Source organism: Seriola dumerili, unplaced genomic scaffold (assembly GCF_002260705.1).
Source record: "Seriola dumerili isolate Sdu_G_001 unplaced genomic scaffold, Sdu_1.0 BDQW01000025.1, whole genome shotgun sequence".
In the NCBI taxonomy this organism is placed as follows: Eukaryota; Metazoa; Chordata; class Actinopteri; order Carangiformes; family Carangidae; genus Seriola; species Seriola dumerili.
Window position 1 is genome coordinate 9262182 of NW_019174280.1, and position 25334 is coordinate 9287515.

A 25334-nucleotide genomic window follows, 5' to 3' on the forward strand; every position below is an offset into this window, starting at 1 on the left:
AGAAGAGATGTCCCATCTGTGTTTCTGAGGAGAAAATGAAGTGAGATGCATCTTGGGTAATACCAGGGACCCCTTAACTTTCTAGGTTTGACATCATGAACAGATATTACAATGATAATTGAATTCTATAGTCTGGCAGACACATTCACCATCCTGACAAGTGAAAGCCTGGCTCAACATTTTGTGCTTCCTCAGAATAGATATAATGTCATGCCTGCTTTGCATAAAGTTAAAGCACGGGCGTTTAACTGGTCCAATGGACCACTTTAAAACGTGTATAATCACATCTACTTATCCTCATTTCCTGCCTTTGCATGGGTTAAACCAAACCACACATCATCCATTCCTAAAGATTACATTTGCTAATATATTAAATAAAAACAGCATCCAATATTCCGGCAAGCAACACATAAAAATACTATTAAGTTTTCCTGAATGATGCATGAGTCTTTGTTATGTACATTTGGTTTTAGGGAAGATAAAGTAATGGCTTTTTGTACAGTAGATTTTACCCTAAAGATATGGCACTAATTTTGAGTAATAAGATTAAATTGCTTTATTCCGCCTGACATTGTGTTCATGGTAATGGGTTGCTAACAGGGAGGGGTGGTTATTTTGTTGTGTGCTTTTGTGCTGCAGTCAGTAGCAAGTCCACTGACGCTGGAAATATCCTGATTTAAGAGTTGTTATTCTGGTAAATCTACAGCTGCGCCGACCTCTTTGTCCCTAGGGCTGCAACTAGAAAAGAAACAAATGACTATTTTCATTATTGATTAATCAATTAATGATTGAAGTGTCTGAACGTAATGAGAAATGCTTTTTAAAATTTCCCACAGGACAAGTTAATCTATTTGAGTAGCTTCATTTATGACAAAACCTAACGTTTTTACAGTCGTAAAGAAAGGCATCAAATCCTGTTCTGTGAGATGCTGAAGCCAGGGGATATTTAATTAATAATTAGGTTTTTTGCTTTTAAAAAAATGTACCTATGTAGCTTGGTAGCTCTGCAGGACGATGACGTTTCCATTCTTAATCCCGCTCACTAACATGTAACTACGGTGGCCGGCAAGGACAATCGCGCTGCAACGGTACAAAACATTTCCATTCGGAGGAACGAGCAGACCTGTAGGGGGAGCGCTAAGTGGAACACCTTGAGTATAAGCTTGAGCTTCTACCCAATAGGCCAGATTTATGACCAGACCTTTGACCTTTGACCTTGGACCAAACGAGAGAGTGTGTGGACAGAAAGAAGAGGCGACATAAAAAGGTGATAAAAGGGAAATCTACTTGAACAACTGAAGAAGTGTCAGTTGTGGGTGTCAGCTCAGATATCTGTAACCAATGAGCTTCATTTATACGTCTATGTTACACCGTAAACTGAAGAATTAAGTCAAGAGAATATTCCTCTAATGCTGAATAAGACATTCACATCCCCATCGGATTATCAGAAAAAGGCATAATGACAAAGCTAAAATCAGAGCTGTGTTTCTCTGCTGATGAAAAGCTGATATTTTGGAGATGCATGTTTTTCACAGAACATCAGTGATTAGCTATTTGGCATCAGCTGTTTCATTCATGTCTCACAATCACTTTGCTTTTCCACCAGCTGCATGGCTACCAGCTGACTAGTCATATCCAATCATATTCAGAAGACTGGAAAACTCCCATCCCCCCTTCTCCTCTCACCGCTGCATGGTGCACCTCCACAGAGCTGCACCACAGTCCTCTGCATCCACAGCAGCTGGAAGGTGAAGTTTCATCTCATCGGCATGGATGACACCCCCATAACCCCAATTTCCTCTTACCTCACTCACCCTCTCGCCACTCACTCATGTCCTCCTGATGGGTCACCACATGCCTTTCCTGAGAGAATCCATGACACTGAGTAATTAAAATCTCCTTGAGGAGTCAGTCGGGAGAAAAGTGAAGAGCACACCGGAGCAGGTGGTTGGGACGAGGTTCGCATGAGTCAACTCTGAGGAGGCTTGCCGTCTTCTCCGTCTTCCCTCCGCTGAAATGCTGAAGAAAATAGGCTGGAATTCAAGAGGACACTTCGCTGCAAGCCAAAAGTGAAGACGGAAAAAAAGAAAGCACAACAGTGGCTTAAGGAAAAGGTGTAATAGCTCATTTGGAAACAGATACAGTAGAAATTGTGAAACACAAATAACACTGACATTGAGCATTGAGCTGTTACCTTTGACTACAACAGTAGAATACTAAAAACTTAAATTGGATGGTCAGTCTAATCCCTTCAGTGCAGAAACCAGCCCTGGCTCTCCACAGAGCTTGATTGCCGGTTGTAAAGCATAACAATATCAGGCAGGGGCAAAATGTTCGATGGAGATTAAAGTTGTGTTTGTGAGGGAACGTGTGTGTGTGAAGAAACCCAAGTCTCACAATAACAATAAACACCCCAACTCTATCATTCCTGCGCTCACTCAGACCACACACACTCTCCCTCACACACACACACACACACACACACGCGCGCGCGTGCACACACAAAACACATCAGGAATTCAATCAAGCACTATTCAGGCAGAAAGCTATTTGAGTTGTCAGATGTAAAAGGTGAAATCCTGATCTGTAGTATTGCTGCCATACTTTAAGCGCAATGAAAGTGCAAGTCTGCCAGCTATTGACCTGAGAAGTTTCATCACTTTAATGTGTCTGACTACACAGAAACTATACATCAAATCAACTTTAATAAACCTATAGGTCAAGAAAACACACCAACTTCTGAGAGGAAATAATGAAAGAAACCATGAAAAATAAAAGAGGCTTATCATCCAGATGAAACTTTAATGAGGGAAATGTTTCAGTTACTGTAGTTATCTCCTTTGTCCTGAAATGTCTTGCATTGACTGAACACAGACATTATGTAGTCTCCTTTGTCTTTTTTCTTCATTATGTTGTTTGGCAGGAAATTGCAGGTCAACACAAAATGAAACTAGAAATGTCATGCTTGTTGTTTACTGGAAAATCTCCATCTGCACACAACTATAATATGATTGTGTTAAATTCTCTCCAGACTGTTTTTTTGTGGACTTTGTGAGCCAAGCTGGACGTCGTTTCCAAAATGTCATTATCATTTAAATGGGCCTGTTAGATTCAGTGTATTGTACCCATTCTGTAACGTCGATAGTTTCTTAAACTGAGCTGTCTCTCTTATCTTCTGCTCGTCTTTGGTCATATCTCATCATCTTTGCTGTGTCTCCATCTCTGCATTTTTTATTTTTTATTTTTTACTCGCTGAAGAGACACATATTATTTTAATCAGCACTTGAAGGTCAGAGACTTTGCCTTAGCCTTGAGATTTTTACAGTCAGTCAAAGGAAAAATTTAAGACATTTTGAAGATTCAGGTGCTGAAAAAAGGTGCTGGAAAAGTGTATTTTACTTAGGCAAACAAATCTATACTCTGCATCGCAGAAGTTCCTCTCCTCGGTCCTTCCTCAGATATCTGCTCTCATCTCCCGCAGCACTCTGTCAACACCATAAGTCCATAAGGTCTCGATCGCAATTCAGGCTGGAGAGACTGCAATTTGGTGAGAGAAAAATAGAAAAAGACAAAAGGAGGAGAAACAGAGTGTGTGCTCTGAGAACAGCAAACAGAGAAGAGAGGGATAGAAAGGTAGCAGGTAATGTGCATGCTTCAGTTTCTTTGTGTCTGTATCATTTTCTAGCTGTCTGCGCCTCGTCCCCTTCATAGCATATACTGCTAGGAGCGTTCAGATGCCACTGAGCTGTGAAGTGCTCCATAATTCCATTTCAGAGGTGATTGGAACCTCAATTCTTGAAGAGCCACATCTGCAAGGCTTCTACCTGCAGACACTAAAGTGACAAAGGACATTTTCCACTCACCGGTTCGTGACACAGTCCAACCCCCCTCTTCCTTTTCAGAGTGAGTCCCAAGTTTGAGATAAAATGCCCCTGATGTGATGCTTTTTGATGCACTCTTAAATTTCCTCCTCGGGGGGAAACAATAGTCAGGATTTATGCTGTCACATGTTGAATCAACCAGCAAATTGCTTTTAACTTTTCAACAAATGACAGAAAAAAAGGAATTTAACCCCTTTCTCCCTCAGCAAGTGCAGAGTTAAAACATTCTCCCTCCTGTTGAAGAGCCTTTGAGGAGAAGCTGATCAATTTAGTGTGTGTTTCAAACCAGAGGACGAACAAATACCTTGGGTATTACAGTAAAATAAGCCTTTCTTGTGATGTATGCCAACATTATCTTTTGCTGAGTATTGATGGATCCAGCCTTTGTCTATCTAAGTGGCAGGGCTGACACTTCATTTTCAGCTTTACATCCCAGCACCCATTCAAAAGGAGGGTGTTAGACTCTGTCAGAGTTCACTCTATGCTTGCATAGGCTTTCTTTTTGATACAAGGAGGAGCCAGGGCCATAAATCGTAATGCAGTAAATGTACAAGTGCAAGGAGCCTGAGAGAGAGAAAAAGGGGGTGTGAGGAGAACAAAGAGCAGGAGGAACAGAGAGGTGGAAAAAAGAGAAAGAGACAGAAGGAACATTGAATTCTCACTGGAGCATATTATGAGTGAAATGGAGGGGTGGCTGTAAATTACAGGTAATTTGTGTCATGAGTTGGAGGATTTAAATCACTGGAATCAATGTCAAGGAGGAGAGAAACGATATTGCACCTAGTCAACATTACAAAGCAGAGGAGAATAGGGGTGGCATTAATGGATGGATGGAGACGGGGAGTTAAAGGAGCGAGAGCTTGGGAGGAGGTCAGAAAAAGAGAGGGATGATTTTTCACTCTTCTCTCTCTGTCTGCTGGCAGGTGTATGCACGCATCATTAAAGAGTTGAAAAATGTGCGAGGAGTAGGTTGCAATGACTCACTAATGACCTTGACTGACCAAGAGCAGCGTCAACATGATGAACTGCAATACTGTCAAGGACATGAGAGAAGAAAGAACAGAATTATCCAGACTATTAAAGCGCCCTATGTTCATCCATGATCACTTCTTTCTTCTTTTTTTTCTCTTGTTTGCCTAGCATTTAAAAACACAGACACATCCTTTGTTCACTGTAATAAAAAAACTTCATTCATTCTCAAGGTTTCCTGTCTCAGTTTTTAAATAAATGAAATCTCAAATCAGCAGCCTTCTCCTTTTCAGGGTGAATGGATATTTCCCAGAACAGATGGATTGTAAATGTCCACGTTGTCAGAAAACGTTGAGTTCTGGGAGAGAAAAATGGACTTTTACCACAGTTATCCATTCTGCCATTCTGTGATGGCTGCTGGTGTTGGTGCACAGTATGTCCTGACTTCACCTGTCACTCACAGCTGTTGCAATGACGTTGCTCACTAGTTCCACAACATTTGTGTAAGTGGAGATAATGAGATGGCACTCCGCTGGCACAGGGCCCACACACTTCACCAACAGGCGGCCATACTGAGGCCAGTAAATGTGTGTGTGTGTGTGTGTGTGTGTTTGTGTGTGTGTGTGTGTGTGTGTGTGGTACTTTATAAGTGTAATTTTTGAAGAGTGCAAATGTTAGATTATAAACACAGCAGATTAGCATATGAGCATAAATCAATTGAGCTGATAGCACTGCAGAAGCTCTTTACAAATTTAAAAATTATCTCCCTCATTTGCATGTTAAATAATTGAATGTGTATATCAATTTTTAATTATAAAATCAAATTTGGATTTTATCTTTAATCCTCATTTCTGTTCCCAACGTAGCTTTTTAAGACATCAGCGGAAGCTTGTTGAATTTACATCACCCATCTTTGTAAAGTTGAGATCCTCAACAACCACCGACAAACAACAGGCTTGTGCAGTTTTATCTATCTCACCTATCAGAGAGGGAAGAATGTGAAGCAAAGAGAAAGAAGATGGAATTAATTACAGAGCAAAACAGAGGGAGTCATCTATTGCTGATGACAGAATACCCTCAAACTGGAGATAAGGAAATCCCATTTGTGGGAAACGGCCACTCAGCACTTTTCAGCATAACCCGTTAACAGAGCAGGTCAGCCTGTGGGTCAGCAGAGAGATAATGCTGCTCTGACGGTGGCGAGCAGAAATATATGTAACGGGATACTGTCACTGTGTGAACATGGTTATCTGCGTAACACAGACAATGGGACTCACCGCCTGATGATAGTGATGTCAGATTCAATGCTGCATTATATGAAGTTACTGCGGAAAAAAACATTAAGAAAACAGAAGATTAAAATACAGTTGTAGAGGATATTTCAAATTTTTTGCTTTCACATACATGCAGTCCACATTCAGCTGCAGTGTGTGTTCAGCACTTGATGATCTCCAGCAGCATCAGACTTCTCTATCCCAGTGGAAAAGTTTTGATGATGGATTATTTCCATGCTGCAGGCGAGAGAAAGAATTTTTTTGATGTTGTTGTTTTGTTGCCCTGTTGACAAGCTTTCAGTCCTGGTGAATTACTTTTCCCTATAATATTTCTGTAAATATTAATATGGAATTATGTGCATAAATTTCATGTCAGAATGTAAGTTGTCACGGTGTACCTTTGAACAAACAGAATTAGTGTCTAAGAGCTAAGAGACCTGGAAGTCACTTCCTAGCCTTTATTTCCTCTATATCTTTTGGACACTTTGAGGATCACTTTGGCCATTTAACTCTCAATTTATCTCCCCTCTGTCTGTTTCTCTTTTAATTACAGCCCCTGCTTTGGTAGGAATCAAACAGAGACAATTAAAAGAAGATTGTTTTCAAACCACTCGATCTGGCTAATGAATAGACTTGGAATACAAACTAACTAGAAAGTTTCTACAAAATTTAAAGGGAGAATTTAATTGGGTTGGACTTTAGAGATTATATTTCCAAAAGAGGATGTTGTTGGTAAGGATCCATCTTAGATTGAGGAGGGCTGTTTAAGATCGGGTTATTACTCAATACAACTTACATATAAGCTGACATGTGAAGTATTCAAAGCCAAAGGCTGAGACTTTGATGCCGCTTTAATCAGCCTCAGCGGCAATAGGACGGTTTGCTTGCAATCACATGAACTTCATTGAGGGAGACAGATGATGAGTGAAAGCAGGGCTCCTGTCAAATATGCAGCTTAAATGAGGATGAAACCCCTGACACCTCAGATGCACGTCAAGGCGGAGGAGTCACATGAGGTGACTGTAAAAGGTGACACAGTACAGGCGGGTTTTATCCTGGGAAGCATGCTCTGACGTCTGACTTTGATAAATTAATAAAGCGACCCACAGGCTTGAACTTGGTGGTGGTGGATGCTGTTCGCAGGTGCACAGCAAATCAATTACATCTGTGCCACAGGCTGTAATCTCAATTGAGCCCTTTGCAATCAGCGATAAGTCAACTGGACAGAAAGCCTGCAATTATTATTATTTTTTTAGACTGGTATTGATATCGCAAGCTAGAATTGAGGATTAAATTGTGCAATGCACTGACTAGATGCACTGCCTTGCACTATGTGGCTCTTCCTTTTGTTTTTGTGTGGAAGAGATAATAGCCCATGATGGGTGTGTGTGACATTTTTGTGACCCACAGCAGAATTTGAAGATTGATTCTTGTTTCCCAGGAAAACTGACTGAGTTTTACTGAAATTTTTGAAACGTTATGAGACTGAATTATTTGCCTGTGAGTGATGCAGTACCTCATTTGTTACCTCAATATAAGCTTCCATAATGTCTCCTACATCTCCAATTTCTAAATTCATAAAAATCTAACAAGAACAGAAACATTAATACACATGTATAAACTTTATATACCTCAGTGGTGTTATTTTAGTGTCAGAATGCAAAACTATAATTGATAGGAGGCATACTCAAGAATGTGGTTAAGAAAATTAGTTTTTTGTTTTGTTTTTTTGTTTTTTGTTTTTTTACATATCTGTACCGTTTTTAGCCATGCTAGCAGCTAGTAATCATCATCATGTAACCATGACATTTAGTGCAGATAGTCTTGGTACAAAATACCTCTGACTTTGATGATCCCCCTGACTTTTCCTTTAATGCCACCATGAGGTTAACATTTTTAAAATGTCCCAACAACTCAACAGCAATAACATTTCAGAAAATTACAGCCCCTTTAAGCTTGAATTGTAATAACTTTAGTCATCCTGTAACCTTTAGTCTATCGCTAGCATCAGGTTGTTTTCATTTGTCCAAATACCTGCATAGATAATTGGCTAATGTTATCATGCTAACACACTAAACTAAGATGGTGAACATGCTAACATTATGCCTGCTAAATGTTAGCATATTAGCATTGTCACTGTAAGCCCTTTAGCTTGCTGATGTGAGCATTAACACAATCATTCCAGTGTAGCATTGCTGCAGAGTCTTGTTTTTAGTAATGGCATTTGTACACCAGCAATGTAATTTTATGAAGGCCACAAGACTAAAAAGTAATAATCTCCGAGAAACACTGAACCTCAGCTCATCAGCTTTCCAAACATGCATATGCTCATGTTTCAGAGCAGGCCGTGACTATTATGGATGAAACTCAGACAGTAATGGGAGGAATATATTGGGCCTGCGCAGACCTGATGCATAAAAGAACACACATCATCCTGCAGGTACCTCATCATCAGACGGTTAAATGAAATATCTGCATGCTTTAATCATTCCCACAAACATAAACTATTCCCTCTGTGTATGATTCAAACATATGTAAGGACTGGAGAGGCAGTTTGAGTCACTGGAATGGTATTGGGCATGTGGGTATAAAAATTCACAGATCAAAACAAAATTGATCAATGTATTTGCTTCTCATACCTTTGGACATATGCAAATTCCAGCAAACTGAAGGTAGTTGTGTGGGTGTGGGGATCAAGAGCAATGAGCACAGTTTTTTTTTTTTAATATGCTGCATGTATTTGTTTCACAGATGGCACATCAATGGAATCTGAAGTGTGTACTTTTCCTCAAACATCAAAATGATCTACCAGAGTACACAGGTAGGACAGATCAGGCAGATAGCATAATGTATGACTGTGTAACAATTCCTATTTCCCAGATATGACTGTAAATGGCATCCATCTCAGAGCCTGCACATTTTGCAAATAACATCACTACCACAAAAGTTGAATGATGCTTTACAGCTCTATTTGCCAGTCACCATGGTTACACATGTACATAAAGCAGCATGAATGGTGCTGGCAGCAGAGAAAGCAGAAAGGAACTGGGTAAGAGTGAATGGAGGAGTCAGGCAGCCCACAAAATGGGAATAACAGAGAATGATGCTGAATAGGATAGTGTGTAAAAAGGGACCCAACTACAGTCAGATGTAATTCATGAAATCAGTGTCTACTTAGGCTCCCTTCACATTCGGAACCCGCAACACTGTATGGGGTTCACATAAACAGGTATGGTTGCAGGGTTTTGGTAAAACATGAGTCTCCCATATAAAAAGAATTTGTTTACCAGAGTCTTTTCGGACATCATAACATTTTAGGCGGAGAATCAAGATGAGGCCAGGGTTGTGGCTACAAGCAAGTAGCAAGCAACACACACACAACCTTTTTCCTTATCTTTGATGAAAATGGTATGAAAGCAGTGGTCGAAAACAGTGATGAAAATAGGGTGACGCTATTGCCAGACAAGAGGTTGAATATTGGTTGTTTTTGGCAAAACCCTGAATTCTTTTCAGTGTCAATCTTTTTGTTTTCAGTGTCGAGCAATTCTTGTATCTACACAGCGACACTGCGGTATGTTATAAGGTAATCTAAGGTATTGTTTATTGTCCTGCAGGGGAAACTTTTCATGGGCTCCAAGCCACTGCATCTCATACCACAACAACATCAAGATGCACATGCGCGGAAGTGCATAAATCATACGTCCAAACCTTTACAAAATGTGACTAGGATCACATGTTGAATGTGAGTCAGGGTGATAAAAACAGTGATTACAATAAGAAAACCAGGTATAATAATAAATTGTGATAGAATACAGTAGTTCTTCTAATGAAACCAGATATAAATATAAGAATAAAAACCACAGCGGTTTCAATAATACTAGGCTATAACTGGTATTGTAACCCTACTTGTTATTACTCGATTCTTGATGGAAGATGGAATGAATGAGTTTTTGTACTGTCTGTTCAATCTACAATGGAGCTCCCTGAACCATCGGCCTGAGGGCAGCATCTCAAATTCTGGGTTCAGGATGTGTGTTGGGTCATTCAGAATCTCCTGTGCCTCCCTGAGCACAGATTTCTCATATAAGATAGTGATGTTCTTTTTTCCCTACAATCTTCATGGCTGTCTGAATGAGACGTGCTTAGACTTTAACTGTGCTGCCAAGTTACCATACCAGACTTGTACACCATATCCAATGGTATCGCTTGATAAAACAGAAACATAAGTTTACTCTGTATAGCTATGAGAAATGGGCAGGGTTAAACAACTAAATCACTTGGTTAAGGTTAGGGAAAGATTGTGGTTCATAAAAATGGTTGAATGTTGACACTTGACGAACTGTAAATCCAATATGTTTCCGATATGCACACAGTTTCTAGGAATACTGAGGACACCACAGAGCATCTGAGTTCTCAAGCTGTCTAACCAAAGGATTTTAAAACATGTCTTACATTTGAATGGTTGTTATCCAACTGACTGAATTATGCTCTATAGGCAGCAGTGGGGGGAAGCTGGTTACACCCTTCATTATTTATTAATATAACATTGAGAACACAGTTTTTTGGTAATTCTGCTTGCTGAATTGTGCACTAGATGCACTATAGCTGTTTGTTGGTGTGTGTGTCTCTCTGTGTGTGGAAGAGATAATGCGCACAGTAGGTGTGTGTGTGTGTGTGTGTGTGTGTGTGTGTGTGTGTGTGTGTGTGTGTGTGTGTGTGTGTGTGTGTGTGTGAGCTACCTTCGTGAGCCACAGCTACATACCGATTTAAATGGAGATTGACTCTGGTTTTGCAGGAAAACTCTGAGTCACCTGATTGAGTTTTACTTTAACGTTATGAGACTAAATTCATTCATTCATTTGCCCATGAGTGATGCAGTACCTCATTTGTTCTCAATTAAAGCTTCCATAATGTAGGGGACGATGTCTAAATGAATAAAAATCCTTCAAAAACAGAAACATAATACACAAGTAGAAACTTATAATCCTTAGTGGGGTTATTTTAGTTTTTATTTTAATTTAATTTTTTTGCAAAACCCTGGATTGTTCAGTGCCAATCAGTTCTTGCTTTCCACAATATATGCACAGGGGAAACTAACCTGTACTAATGTCAAATACATAGGGTTGAGCAACTACATCATTAAGGTTAGAGAAAGATTGCGGTTCATAAAAATGGCAAATAATAATTGCAGGTCTGTCAGTCTTTTGCATTACTGCCTGATGCGCTACACGGCCCACCACCCCCACCCAGACCTTTACTCTCACCTCGCTGCATAGAAACAGACTGAATTACACTCTATAGACAGCACTGGGGGGAGGCACGTTCCCACCTCAGCACCCCCGAAAAAAGTCTTTCATTATTTATTAAATATAACAGTAAGAATACAATGTTTGGTTATTCTGCTACCTCTCTTATTTTACACAGCCCAGTGGTTATTTTAGAGATGGTTATTTTACAGTATGTTGCTTTGCTTATGTCACTATGTCTTCTGTGCTACTGCTTGCAAAAAAACTGTAACTGACAGTAGAATGAGCCTAGTGTTGGAAATTTCATTGTGTGCTGTGTAATATCCTTGAACTCATGTTCATGTATGCTGTTTTATGCGATACTTTATCTTGCATATACTGCAGCACCTCTATTACAATCTGTACCTCCACCAATGACACCAGTGACACCAGCATAACAGAAGTATCTTCAAATCATGCAGCGCTGATGTTTTCTGTCTTTTTTTTTTTTATGTGTTTTTCATTAACAAGCAGCTCTGCCTCCAGTACTATTCCAGAGATGGGCTCATTGTTGGGAGCTAGTAACGTCTTGCATCCTGAATATGGGATGTTGGTGCTTTTGCCCACAACAGAGGCATGGAGAGAGAGTCCTGCTGGAGAGATGGAAAATTGACTCTAGCCTCTATTTTCACGTGATGCTGATGTGGGAATTTGGAATAGCAAGAGGTTAAGGAACGTCAATGATATCAAAAGTCAAAAGTCAAGGTCAAGGCGCATTAGCCTGAAGAATCCTCTCAACCACACAGATACACGCAAACACATCCACCATTCAACACCTGGTCCCAAAGCGGGATAAGCACAACAAAACAAATGCTCACACAATAAAGAAAAACTCTGTGCCCCTGCAGTGAGTACTCCTACATGATGCACATGCTTTGGTCATGGTCTACACTGGTTTATGTGCATTTCATCCACCTCCCTTTGCGTGCACACCCTCACCCAGCCGGTCATGTAAGAGTGAGAAATGTGACTTCCCTTCAGTCAAAAATTATCTCCACTGCAAGCTGTCCTCAGTGGTGGAGGGCTCTGCTCCAGCCTGATCATATTACACACATAAGTACTACGGCTCAGGAGCCTCGGAGGCTTCTGGGGAAGAAGACGGCTCGGGTCCCTATAGCTGGGGATCCAAGCGGAGGTTGAGGATTAGCACGGTGCAGTGTGGCCGGGATGCTGAGGCCATGGGGGAACTATGGGGTGGGTGGGAGCACATGAACGCATGCTTATCAGAAAGCAGGGGCTCTGGTGTCAAGGTCCCATCATCACCAGCAGCAGAGCATGAATGAATATGAGGCAACGTTCATGAATATTCTATTGAGCGTTATCTTTCTCTTTCAACTTTTTCACTCTTTTTTTTTTCCCTTTTCCAGCACTCTCAGATTTTCTCTCTGCCACTCTAATCTTCCATTTGCTCGTCCTCCTTTTATCTTCCTCTGTCTCTGTCTCTCTCTCTCTCTTCAGGACATCGCGTCCTTTACCACAAGGGGGTAACAAGCGATCCCAGATCATATTTAAATCTAGCATGTCCCAAAGACTTTTGGAGTCTCACGCAAAGCTTCAGAAAGACAAGGACTTTAGCACAGAGCTCCCGCAGAGCAGACACTAGTTAAACCTTTACTTCTTTGCTTTTTCTTAAGTTCTATGCATCCACAATTGCAAAATGCAGGCTATCCTCCCTGTAAATCTTGGCATCCATCTACATGTGAGATAACCAGAAGGATGGAAACCAATTATGCTTTTTTCACAGTAGTCACAGTAATTATGCTTTTTTTTTTTTCACAGTATGATTTTGCTCTTTGTTTTCCACAGCTTGAAGCGATGTCCCTACACCTTTATCTCTCTCCTCTCCCTCTTCTACCAGCTCAGTGAGATAAGCACACAGCCCATGACAAATAGTAAAAACAGAAAAAGAAGTTACTTTATATAAAGTGATTGTCTAAACAAGCTTAGTTCAGCCAGATTTACAGTATTATTCTGAGATGCTTCCTGCTTCTTCCTGCCATCCCTGATAAACAATCGCGCTGCCCGTTGTGTAATCTGGGGGCTCACGCTGGCTCTGCTTTGGTTCTCATTACCTGGTCAAAAGAGGTGGCAGAGTTTGATTCATACGACTGCGGTGTCCAATTCTAGTTGGCGCGGGTGTGCGACCAATGGTGCCATGGTCTGTGGGCCGTAAAATGAGCAGAAGGGCACGGCTTTGAATGTCTCTTCCCCAGGACCCCTGGGCACAGCCACAGCAATCAGTTGCTTCAAATGGAAGTGCAATTGTAGGCGAAAAGGGCAACAGCACTCTGGCAGACACACAGAAACAGACAGCGGCCCCACCGGACCACTCTTTGCCTGAACGGTTCTGGAGTTGGCCGAGTCCTCACAAAGGTCATTGTTTGGGAAGAAAAGAGGAAGAAAATGGGTTTGTGTGGTCGGCTTTGCTCAGAGTTCTGATACAGTTCCTCTTTTCAAAGAGATAATTGGAATGATTGTGGAAATAAAAAATAATAATAAAATAATAAAAAAAAAACAATACAGCAAGCTGCAACGGGAGGGGCGGCGGGGGGGGGGGGGTGCCTGAAAACTCAAATTTCAATTTGGCTGAAGATATTGCTTTTCTAAACAAATGAGCACAAAACAGTAAAACTCACCACCACTGTCTCCACTCAATATTTTGTTCTATTTAGCTTCCCATCCTTCACAACATTGCATCAGTGCACATAATAAAAGAGATGAAAAAGAGATTTTTGGGTTTTTTTTTTTGTGAAGGGCTTGTTACACAATTCCCAATTTATTTGACTTTTCTAGCATTTCTAAATTGTTAGATTTTCAGCTAACCTCTCTAACCTCTGGAACCTTTCTCTGTTTCTGCTTGCCCTCTCTGAAATTTGACATGCTTTATCCGACACTCTGAGCACTTTTTCCCAGCCAACATACATAAATGGACTTTTCATGTCATTCAAACATGTCTTGAGACCTTTCACTGTCAGTGATATCTAAAACCCTGCAAAAATCATAGGGTGTGTACGCTGTCTGATGCTGCAGTAGGGGTACTGGCTAGATGGGGAACAAGTGAAAGGTTGTTGAATGGATGAATGAGTGTTTCACCTCATTCAGTCTCGAGCGGCACAGTGGGATCATGAACCCTCCTGGCAGCCACAGAAAAGCCGAACACCACACATCCCACCAGGAGGTACTGTCCATAAAATAAATCCTCCCAATTTCCGCATCCCTCCCTCTGCTACTTTCTTTTTTCTTTACCCTCTCTTCCTACACTCACATCTCGCAAACAATAATCAACCACGCTGTTCTTTTTTTTTATATTGGCTGCTGAGTACAAGGAAGAGTGCAAACATGCCCTGGCCAAACCCAAATCAAAATCTAAGATAGGCATGGGAAAAGGGAGATGGATGTGTGTGTGTGTTTGGGGCGCAGGGATGTGGGAGGGTTATGAGTGAAAATGTAATCATGAAGCAGCTGGGGGTAGAAATAGGTGATCTACAGTGGAAGATAGGAGCAGACAGGGAATAGTGGTATGAGGAAGAGAGAAAAGCAAACAGTGATGAAAGAGCAAATCTGTGGTAATAGTTTCAGTGGCTGAACTGATTAAAATGGAAAAGTGATTCAGACCATTCTTCACTTTGCAAACAGACATTACTGAGTGAACTTTATTATAGACAGTGTCTGAGTGACAGAAAAACAAAGAAAAATAACCTTTTTACTTGGTTGATAGAAAAGTATAAATGTTAAAAATATATACACTCAGTCAGCAGATTATTAGGTACATCAAGCAACTAATGTTGAGTTAAATGCTAGCACCAGCATACTGTCATGCCCACAATGACATGACGATGCTGAGCAGATAAAATGTTCACCATCTTAATTCTGCTTGTTAGCATGCTAACATTTGCTAATTAGCATTAAACAGCTAAGGATGATGAGAATGTCATTATAAACGCTAACCTGCTGGTAGCATTAGAGTAGTAATCCAATAGCTGTTGAGATATTTAAGTCTGGACCAAAGAGATGGATCGACTGACAAATTACGTCCCTAGAGCCACGCCATTAGCATGGCTAAAAATCTATAACTTATTAAAAAGGCAAAAAATAATAAAAAGTTGCTAAAGAGATCATCAACCATAAGTCATCTCATTTATTACCTTCTTTTACACCACTTATTATTAATATAAAATTGAAGTGACTATTCCATGTTGTTCCTAATAGAGCAGTTAAGCGACAGTAAACTCTCACACTGCAGAGACACCCTGCAGAGACAAAAGTCCAACGCGAGTGTGAAACACCTTCTCGAGGTGTAAATTGACCAATCCTTGTCTCAGCCTGTCTGGAAGCCCCAGAGAGCTTTTTCTGATGAGCTGATTTTTCTTCCTCGGTAGCCATGCAGAAAAGTTCGATACACTCAGCAGTTTCCAAAATGGCTTGTATCCACCGCGGGGCGGACTGAAATTGAAAAGGAGCACACAATGGCCCAAAAGCAAAGGGTCGGCTGGGGTGAAACCTAAGCGTCGTGACAGCTGTGACTGCAAGGACATACACATGGTTACACGTGAACACAGACGGATGGACAGAGACTGTGCGTGTGTGTGTGTGTGTGTGTGTGTGTGTGTGTGTGTGTGTGTGTTAATGTATCTCTACGTGTATATGAGAGAGAAAAAGAATCCTCTATCTCAGCCACTAATTTGCTCCATGAAGTTCCGTTCAGCAGGGGCCCCTGAGAGCATTTCTTTCATTCTGCTGTAATTAACACTTTACCTGGTGATGAGCTCCTCTAATGGTAATTTTAGTTTAATGTATGCAGACAGTGGTACACATTATTCTATTGTGATCAGAACAGCACGAAAAGGCTATTATGAGGTAATTGATGATTGCTTTTCCAATCAGAAACAATTTGATGGAGTGAGTTTTAATTCATTCTCTCCTTTCAGTCAGAGGCAGGTGCAAAACTACAATCTGCTCAGCAGTTTTCCTTTCGAATGCCTACCTTGAATATTTGTCTTATTCAGTACATTAGCAGATTTATGGTCAACAGGTGACTAACAATATATTTAGGCAAGTTACCAAAGATGAACAGAAAGGCTTAGAAGTAATAATATATTTAATCTTGTTTTACTTTTTCACTTAAGTGGCAGAAATTGAGATTTGTTTTCAGTTTTTGTGACTGAAAAAGCAATCTGTTTTATCCCATCAATTTGTTTGGTGTTGTATTTTCCAGTGTGATAAGGGGTAGCAAAAACTTAACCACTCGAATCAGCATCGAATGTGTTTAGAAAAGGTTGTTGCTTGATGAATTGAATGTTCTGTTCTTTCAAATGTGAGATGAGAATAGTTATAAAAACAACTTATCCTGAATCGAACCCTCACTGTGCAGCCTTACACCCCTCTTCGTAACTCGAGAATACCAATTTTCCATTTTTATAACTATAACCAAAATCTCATTCTTCTCAAAGTCTTTTCAAGTAATAGAGAGACTATTTTATTTGGAATGGGAGGTCAGCACCAACATCTTCAAAGTTGTCCTCAGTCATAGACAGCGAGACAGAGAGAAATTAGAGTTTCACATCTGGTATCCATTCATCCCTTTATTTTTTATCACTTTTTGTTTCTTTCTTTTTACTTCATACTCACTCTCCACCCCTGCACCTGCACTTTCTTTAATCATACATTCATTCTTTAATAGATGTTAATGAAGCTCACAACCTGATTGAACATAATAATTGCAGTCTACTGTAATATGGTTATGTTGTTTAATGCTGACATTCTGACTTGCACAGATAAAATAGTGACCCTATGTCCTTTTCAATGATAGCACTTGATGCCCTATCTTGCTTATAAAGTAAATAAGTTAAACATAGTTATGTGCATATTGAGTCAGCATAGAACATAGAAGAGTCGAGAATGAGAAACCCCATCAATCTGGAAGATACTAGTTCAGCACCATGGACAGCAACAGCAGAAGATGTGCACACATCCACAAGAGAAAAAAGGTGAGTTGCTGTCAGTGTTTGATAAAAACATATAAAATCAACACGAATGCAGTAGAAAAGCACTTGCACACTGGAATCAGAGCTGCTTTAGGCTTTTATTGATGATGTTTCTATCCCAACCTTTTACCTGAGAAAGACCTGTGTTGGGTTCTAACATAGCCTATAAAAAGCTTAAAATTGCTCTATTTCCAGAGTGCTAGTACTGACTAAAAGTCAAAAGGCACCCAGCAGCTGGTCTCTAAAACGGTGCTTTTATTCATGTTTTTTTTTTCATAGTACAATCTGTGACTATATAGATCAAGTATGGAGCTCATGCCTGATGAAGATGCAAAATGGCACTTTATTCAAGGATACATTTGGGGGAAGAGTCACCAAATCTCATCCTGTGAAAAAATGTATTCTTACGTTCCTCTGACTTGGTTAAATTGTGTATTTTCTTTTTACAAAATGATCAATAACTGAATTTTAGAATGCATTTTTTCATGGAACAAGTGTTGTGGAATTTGACCTTGTCTTTTGCAGAACAGATAATGGCAGCCCATCACTCACATGAAATTTCTTATAATCAAAAATTTCACTCTAATGCTTTTCATCTACAGCATTCACAAGCACAAGGCCATAAACACAGATGACTGTTCATAACAAAACTCAGCTGAGAAACACCAAGGTGAAAACCAACAGTCCAGCCCTGCCCTTTCATCTCCACAGTCACCAACCAAGGTAGGTATGTGTGTTGGTGTGCCTTAAGGCCAACCCTAGGGCACACAAACAAATATACACACACAATCACATACACATGCATGCAGTCCCCAGATGGTTTTAGCAAGGTTGAGCGATGGAGTATGTGATAACACTGCTGTCTGCCAAGGCAGGTCAGAGCAGCAGAGCCTGGATGCATGTTTCATTGGTTCAGTTAATGACCTGCCATTCTACCCTACCTGATGCAGTCTCTCTATATCCCTCTCCACTCTTGAGGGTGTGTGTGTGTGTGTGTGTGTGTGTGTGTGTGTGTGTGTGTGTGTGTGTAACTTCACAACAAACCACCTCAACATTCATGTGTGTGCGTGAGAAAGAGTTTGTCTATGCATCAATCTACGTCATTGGCGTGAAATACATAGACAGTAAAACAGATGTGAGGGTGTCAGGACAAAAACGGGCAAGTCAATTAATTTGTACAGATTGCCTCAACACAAGAGCCTTCACCGTTAAACAGGTCACGTCACCTGTAGCTGTAATTAGTGGGAAAAACAGAGAGAACAGTGGAGAGATGGTGGCTGGAAGGATGGGAAACAGGTTTTTTTTTTCTGTTCAGACATGATAGGAAATAGAGTATCCCCAAAGTGCTTTGCTTTATGGTTTGAGTTTACAGGGCTGTGTGTATGCATATGGATAGCATATGTCGCCACATGGAATATGCTGTTTTGTATAACCCAGCTCTTTGTTCATCGCTCTTTTAAATACTAACCTTAACACTTTTACTATATAATTTTATTACCTTTTCAAGGTGAGTGTGTATCTGTAGCCATGTGTTCTATGTGCATGAATATACAGAGGGTGGATGCAACAACTTGAATACCTGTAAAATAAAAGTAACCTGTACCCATGCAGTATAAAAGCTTTTTGTGACCGTGTCAGTCAGTTTGTGGTGATGCACACTTGCCTTTTCTGACAAAAATACAATTTATATTATAAGCTTGTATAACTCATTAAACAACTAATGTGTGGGATTTCATTGCATCCAGCACATACCGCGCTCATAATGTTGATCTTCAGGAGCTCAAATGGTCCATGGTCTATAAGTTTCCTGTTTCATTAGTATTCATTTACAATTTCTCTAACGTTTATGTGCTCGATCCATAATGTTTGTCAGAGGTTGTTAGCTGGCAATTATATTATAAATCTGATTAAATGATTTTTTTGGCAGTGCAACAAGGTTTTATTACAATATTGAGACATCATTACCCTATAAAGTTGATTTGGCTAACATGTTTGCAAATAGTTGCTAATTTACACACCCATTATTATTAGCATAGCATGCAAAACATTAGCATAAAACACAACAACTCCTTCAACCTCAACAACCATACGTTGCTTTTTCCAACCCTCTGATACAACCCATAGGACTGTCTTCTGAAACAGTGAGTACCTACCATTGTCCCCATGGTTACTATAATAACGGTCATGGCTTGAATAGTTAGGCACAAAGACTAGGTTTAGGTTTGGGAAAAGATTGAGATTTGGGTTCAGATAAGTATGCCTACTTTCTCAACATTACTTTGTTGTCGTGATTACAATATAAATGGGTACTGTCACATGGTAATCAAACACCAGTCTCCTGTGTCAAATTTCTGAACTTTGTTGACCCATCCATCCAACCCAACCTACTCCCGACGCAGACTTTGTTGCTCCATATACTATGTCACCACACTTTCACCTTTGCTCCTGACATAATTTACTACACCCACTAACAACAAAATGTAACTATGGGTCATAATAAACTGCTGCACAAATAACCTATGGGCTCGTTTTTTACAGGAAGACAGTCTCATAAAACAACATTAGCTTTAATTGAGTCGCATTTCCGTCCACCCAGTAAATTTGACCACAATCACTCTTCTTTCAGCCTTATTTTGGTCTCCACCTACTCATGAGAAAAATATCAGGCTTTTTAGCTGCTCCACTGTGTTTACCAGCTGGCAGCTAACTTTGTACGCATTTAGCATGCAGTGAGTTTATTAGAGCTGTAGAGCCAGAGCTGTAGGTTTAGTAAAAACAATTAGAGTGAAACAAAACTGTAAATTTGCAAAGACAAGCAAAACAATGAGCTGATTGATGCTCTATGTAAAGCTGAAGGGTGATGTTTCTCTGTGGGTTAGTCACCACAATCAACTCCTTTTACAACACACAGTCATGCTTTCCTCATCTTGAAAATATATTAGTGATGAACCATTTGCTTATGTGTAAAGATTATACCTTGAGTGAATATGAAGGTGTTTGCATCATATGCAAACGTAGGTGTGCTGATCTGTGAGGATGAAAATAGTAAAGCCAGGATAAAACCAGATGGTAGCATATATGTGTTCAAGCACAAGGAATGGTACTGAAGACAAACATAAAAAACATACAATGTAGATTACACTGAATTATTTATTCATTTATTCATCTTGCTTTGGATAACTTGCTTGCTGGCTCCTGACTCAGTCACCACCATCCCACTAGTTCTAACCAGTTGTTTAAAAAGAAAAAGATAGCTGTACATATTGCATGAAACTACACACAGTCAAAACATATTAGGGACATCCTAAATAAAAAGAGCTAATCAGAATATCACACAGAATATGTCAAGTATTAGCTGATATGTATGAAAGTATTAATTAGGTAGATGAGGAATGTCATATTAATGACAGAAAGTGGTAACATGAGTGAAACGTGAATCACATGAGAATGTGCAGAAACAGTTTCCTTCTTTTTAATCAAGGCTGCACACACATAATATATTACTGAATATTTCTGTGAATTCTTTTCTATTGAGTTTTACTATTGAGTGTCATGGTCTTTAAGCCAGGTCAGCTCCAATGGTAACACTGATCTGTTTATTCTTTTGTATAGAGTGATGTTTATGAGTAGGATGTGAAGTTGCACTAAACAGCTTCATTGACTAAGCAGTAAACTATTATTGAATGTCACTGCGGTTGCTAAAGGTTGACCCTCCTCCCCGGTTTAACAGGGAATCCAGATAGCCTTATTTCCCCCTTATAAAAATTAGACTGCACTATTAAAGTCCACACAAGTGGCAAATTGCCTGTCCGCCTCTCATCATCAATGCCACGGGTGCAGCAGCACCTCAGGCCTCATTGTGTTTCTCAAAGTTAATTGATTTGGAAATTGTTTCTCAGTCAACGCTGAGCAGAGTAAACAAGCAGAGAAGAGGGCAGGGAGGTGGGGATCTGGTTAGACGAGATTGCACGTTGTTTTAGATAATAAACCAACTTAATTTTAGGCTTTTTCTCTTAATTCTGCCTGTAGCAGACAACAAAGCCTCTGCCTGCTGATCTACTGCAATGAACGTACAGTGTTCTTTTAATTGGCGTGGAGGGATGCTAGCAACTGCAGTCGATAGAGACGGACAGCAACTTTCTTTGGAGAGAGAAGACACCATCAACAATGTGCGGTTTCTCAGTACAGAGCAGGTCAGAATTACAACAAACAGAAAACAGATGGTTTAAATATGGAGAAATGTTTTTTTCGTGTAAATATTGCCTCTCATAATCTAGGATTGCTGTAGCCTTGAGCAAATTTCATTAAATTAGCTTTCCATTTTATTACTGTCTATCAGCATCTCATTATACCGTACTCATAATATTTTCTCAAATGAAATTTCTGCATGTTCTTTTGTATCAAAAACAGAATGGTTTTTGCACATTTCAAGTGTTTTGACTGCGTCTCTGAGACATCTGTTGAGAAGAATAAACTTTTGACTTCCCCTCCTCCTGACTTTTTAATTTTGATGTGTTTTGTTCTTTGTAAGGACTAAAAGAAAAACTATTTTCTCAGCCATTTCATCAGAGAGACAGTGAAATGAAATGAACCGTGCATAGAAAGGACATGAAAGCTAAAAGGTAATCCAATTTCCATTAAATGTGATATTCTTAAATTCCCCTGCAGACCCTTTGGGGAAAGCCATGATTAGAGGCCGTGAACGCATGTCATTTTATTCTAGTATTTCATGAAATGAGACCTATTAATAAAAATGTGGGTCTTGGAGATTAGTCGTTTCCCCCACTGACTGCCACAGCCTGCGGAGATGGTGGTGGCAGGTATTAATGAAAAATCAGTATTCAGCATTTGACAGCTCCCCCTCAATCATAAGATTCTGATTACATTTGAAAACAAAAAAAAAAGCCAACTGACAGTCATCTAGATTTCGCTATGAAAGACAGAGATGTGATGTTGATGTTTTTTTATGTACAGCTAAAATCATTCCTACCAACACTATCTCTCTCACTATTGTACAAGCTTATATCTCACATTATATTCACAACACAGAATCTGTTGCTACTTGAGATGCAGCTCTTTACTCAAGCAATGAATGTCATGCCACTTTATCATCATCCTGGTTATCATGTGCATCAAAAGGAGACTTTTTGGGATTATACCTCAATTATACTCTTAAAGATACTCTTTACCTTTGTGAAGTAAGGAGCAGGAAAAACAAAATGAGTCACTAAAAGAGGGAAATACTTTGCACAGTCACAGACATACATACACATATGGATCAGTAGTGAGGCACTACAGTGATATCTTTGATTTATATCCTGCTCTGAGAATAAAGATTTTGGGTTTAGCTGCTGACAGTTCTACAGTGGTGCTGACCTTTCTTTACATACCACCCATACCTGGATTTGTTTATAAAAGCATTCACCCAGACTGTGGTGAAGGTCTAAGTAAAAAAGCAAGGTTATATAGAAATATAAGAAAGCAATTTATAATCTGCATTCCTTCTGCAAGCCTTACAAGAAAAAGTCTGTTCTCCTCTGATCAGAATAAAGGGCTATAAGGTAATGCAACATGGAAGGAGGATGGAAGCCCACAGTTTTCAAGCAACAGTAGCTGTGATCACATGATTTTTATCTCTGAACAATTTCTGTACTGTCTTGGACATGCATTCAGAGACCTAATTCATTCTTGGGTGTAAAGATAGTAGCTTGTTGGTTGGCAACCAGTATCTGCCAAGATAACCACTTCTGGGATTTTTAGCTACGCCAGCAGAGTTGCTCTAGGGAGGGCAATGTCAAGTTGATCAGTTGGTCGGCCCACCCAGTCTGTTCCAGACTGAGATATCTCAGTCCGTCAAATATTAGATAGATTGCCATGAAGTCTTGTACAGGCATACACGGTTCCCAGAGGATGAAACCAAATGACTGTGGTGATCACCTGACTTTTTACCACTATAGTTTTAAATATGAAATTGCCTTATCCCCATCCATTTCAGCTGTCCTTTGTGGTAAGTGCAAAATAGCAAATGTCAGCATGGTAGTGCACCAAATCAAGAAGGCAACCATAGAAAACATTTGAGAAAACATTATTTCTGTGCACTTTTAGGACTTCTTGTTGATTTTGCAAACATAAACAGTAAGCTAAACATTACACGCATCAGTTCATTGTGACTATGTTAGCATGGTGATGTTGGCATTTTGCTAAAGTACAGCCATACAGAGCTGCTAGCATGGCTGTGGACCAAAGACTGTTTATAATGACAGATGACATGACAGCGCCCTAAAAGTGAAGGCAAAACATCTTGATTGGCCCATGGTGGCTGGCTGCAGTGGCAGAAATAAGTTTGCTTTTAATTAGCACTAGATACTATAAAACAGGTGTATAATGTTATGATTAAAAGCTGTGATTGACTCACCATTGGATTGAGCAGGATCTTGATACCGTGGCACCACTCCCTGGTTACTGCTGCACAGGCTCTGGCTCCAAATGACGTCACCAGCACAAGATGGCAGCGCTTGTGTGTACAGCGGGCACACTGGGAGGAAGTGGAAACACATTGTCCATCTTTATATACAGTTATTGTTGTATTAAACATTCAGCTCAATGTGTCATTCCTTTGATTCTACTGTAGATCCATGGCAATAAGCCCATAAAAAGGCTCATGGACATCTAACAGTCTGTTCTCAAGTAACTTACAGTTATCTGTAAATACTCTAGTCCTTGAGAGGCAGATAATTAGAAGGTACTTATTAGCAGTTCACAAGTATTAGCTTTGTAATTATCATTGATATATCAGGCTTCAAAAACAGTTTTTCTGCCTGGCCCTCAATCACCAATAGTCAGAGCTTTCTCCATGCAGAGGGATAAGTTCCTTTTATTCTGCCTGGCATTAATAGATGTTTGGTTGATGGCTGCGCTGGGCTCGAGTGAGTATGATTCATTAGACACTGAACAAGCAACCCCAGAATTTACAGGAGGATAAAAGTGCAGGACAGCTTGCTGACCTGAGTAAGCTGCCTAACCACACCCCTGGGATACATGTAAATGCTAAATCTCACTTTGAGTGTCTGATAAGCAGCATTTACATACCAGTGATAAGTGAATCAGTTTCAACACATTCTGTATCTGCAGTGCCGCCTTCCGTAAATCCAACCTCCCACTTTAACTCGGAAACCAGCGTTTCTTGGCTCCTTGCCATTCCCCTGCCCTCTCACTCAGACACCGAACTATATGTACCCTTTGCACCGAGACAAACAGCTTCTGCAAATTACCTGGGAACACTCTGCCAGTGATTGCCTGTTTACACTGTGTGTGTCCAAACTATTGAGGCAGTTATAATAGATGCATGATGTATTGAATCTCAAGGCAATTTGAACCCAGAAAATGTATATTTTTGTTTTCATGAAGGAGTAATATTACTTTTATTTGTTTTTCAATTATAGATAATGAGGAACGAAAATTGAGACAGCTTTTTCTCAGGCTGTTATTGAACGTACTTTCAAACAAGAATGTGCTATGAGAGTGAAATGTTTGGGGTTTGGTCAGTGTGTGTGTGTGTGTTTGTGTTGTGTGTGTGTGTGTGTGGTCTTGTTTTACTATATTCGTGGGGTTCAAAAACCATGAGCCAACTTGTGGGGTCTGACCACTTTGAGGGGACAAAAATTCTGGACCCCACAAGTTTGAATGGCTTTTTGGAGGGATATAGTTTTAGGGTTCAGGTTAGAATTAGGTTTAGGTTAGGGTCAGGCATTCAGTTGCAATGGTTGAGGTTAGGGTAAGGAGCTAGAGCATACATTTTCTTAATGAAGGTCCCCACAAATATAGTTAGACAAGGGTGTGTGTGTGTGTGTGTGTGTGTGTGTGTGTGTGTGTGTGTGTGTGTGTGTGTGTGTGTGTGAAATTGAGAGAGAGACACACACATAACAGAACACAACTGCATAA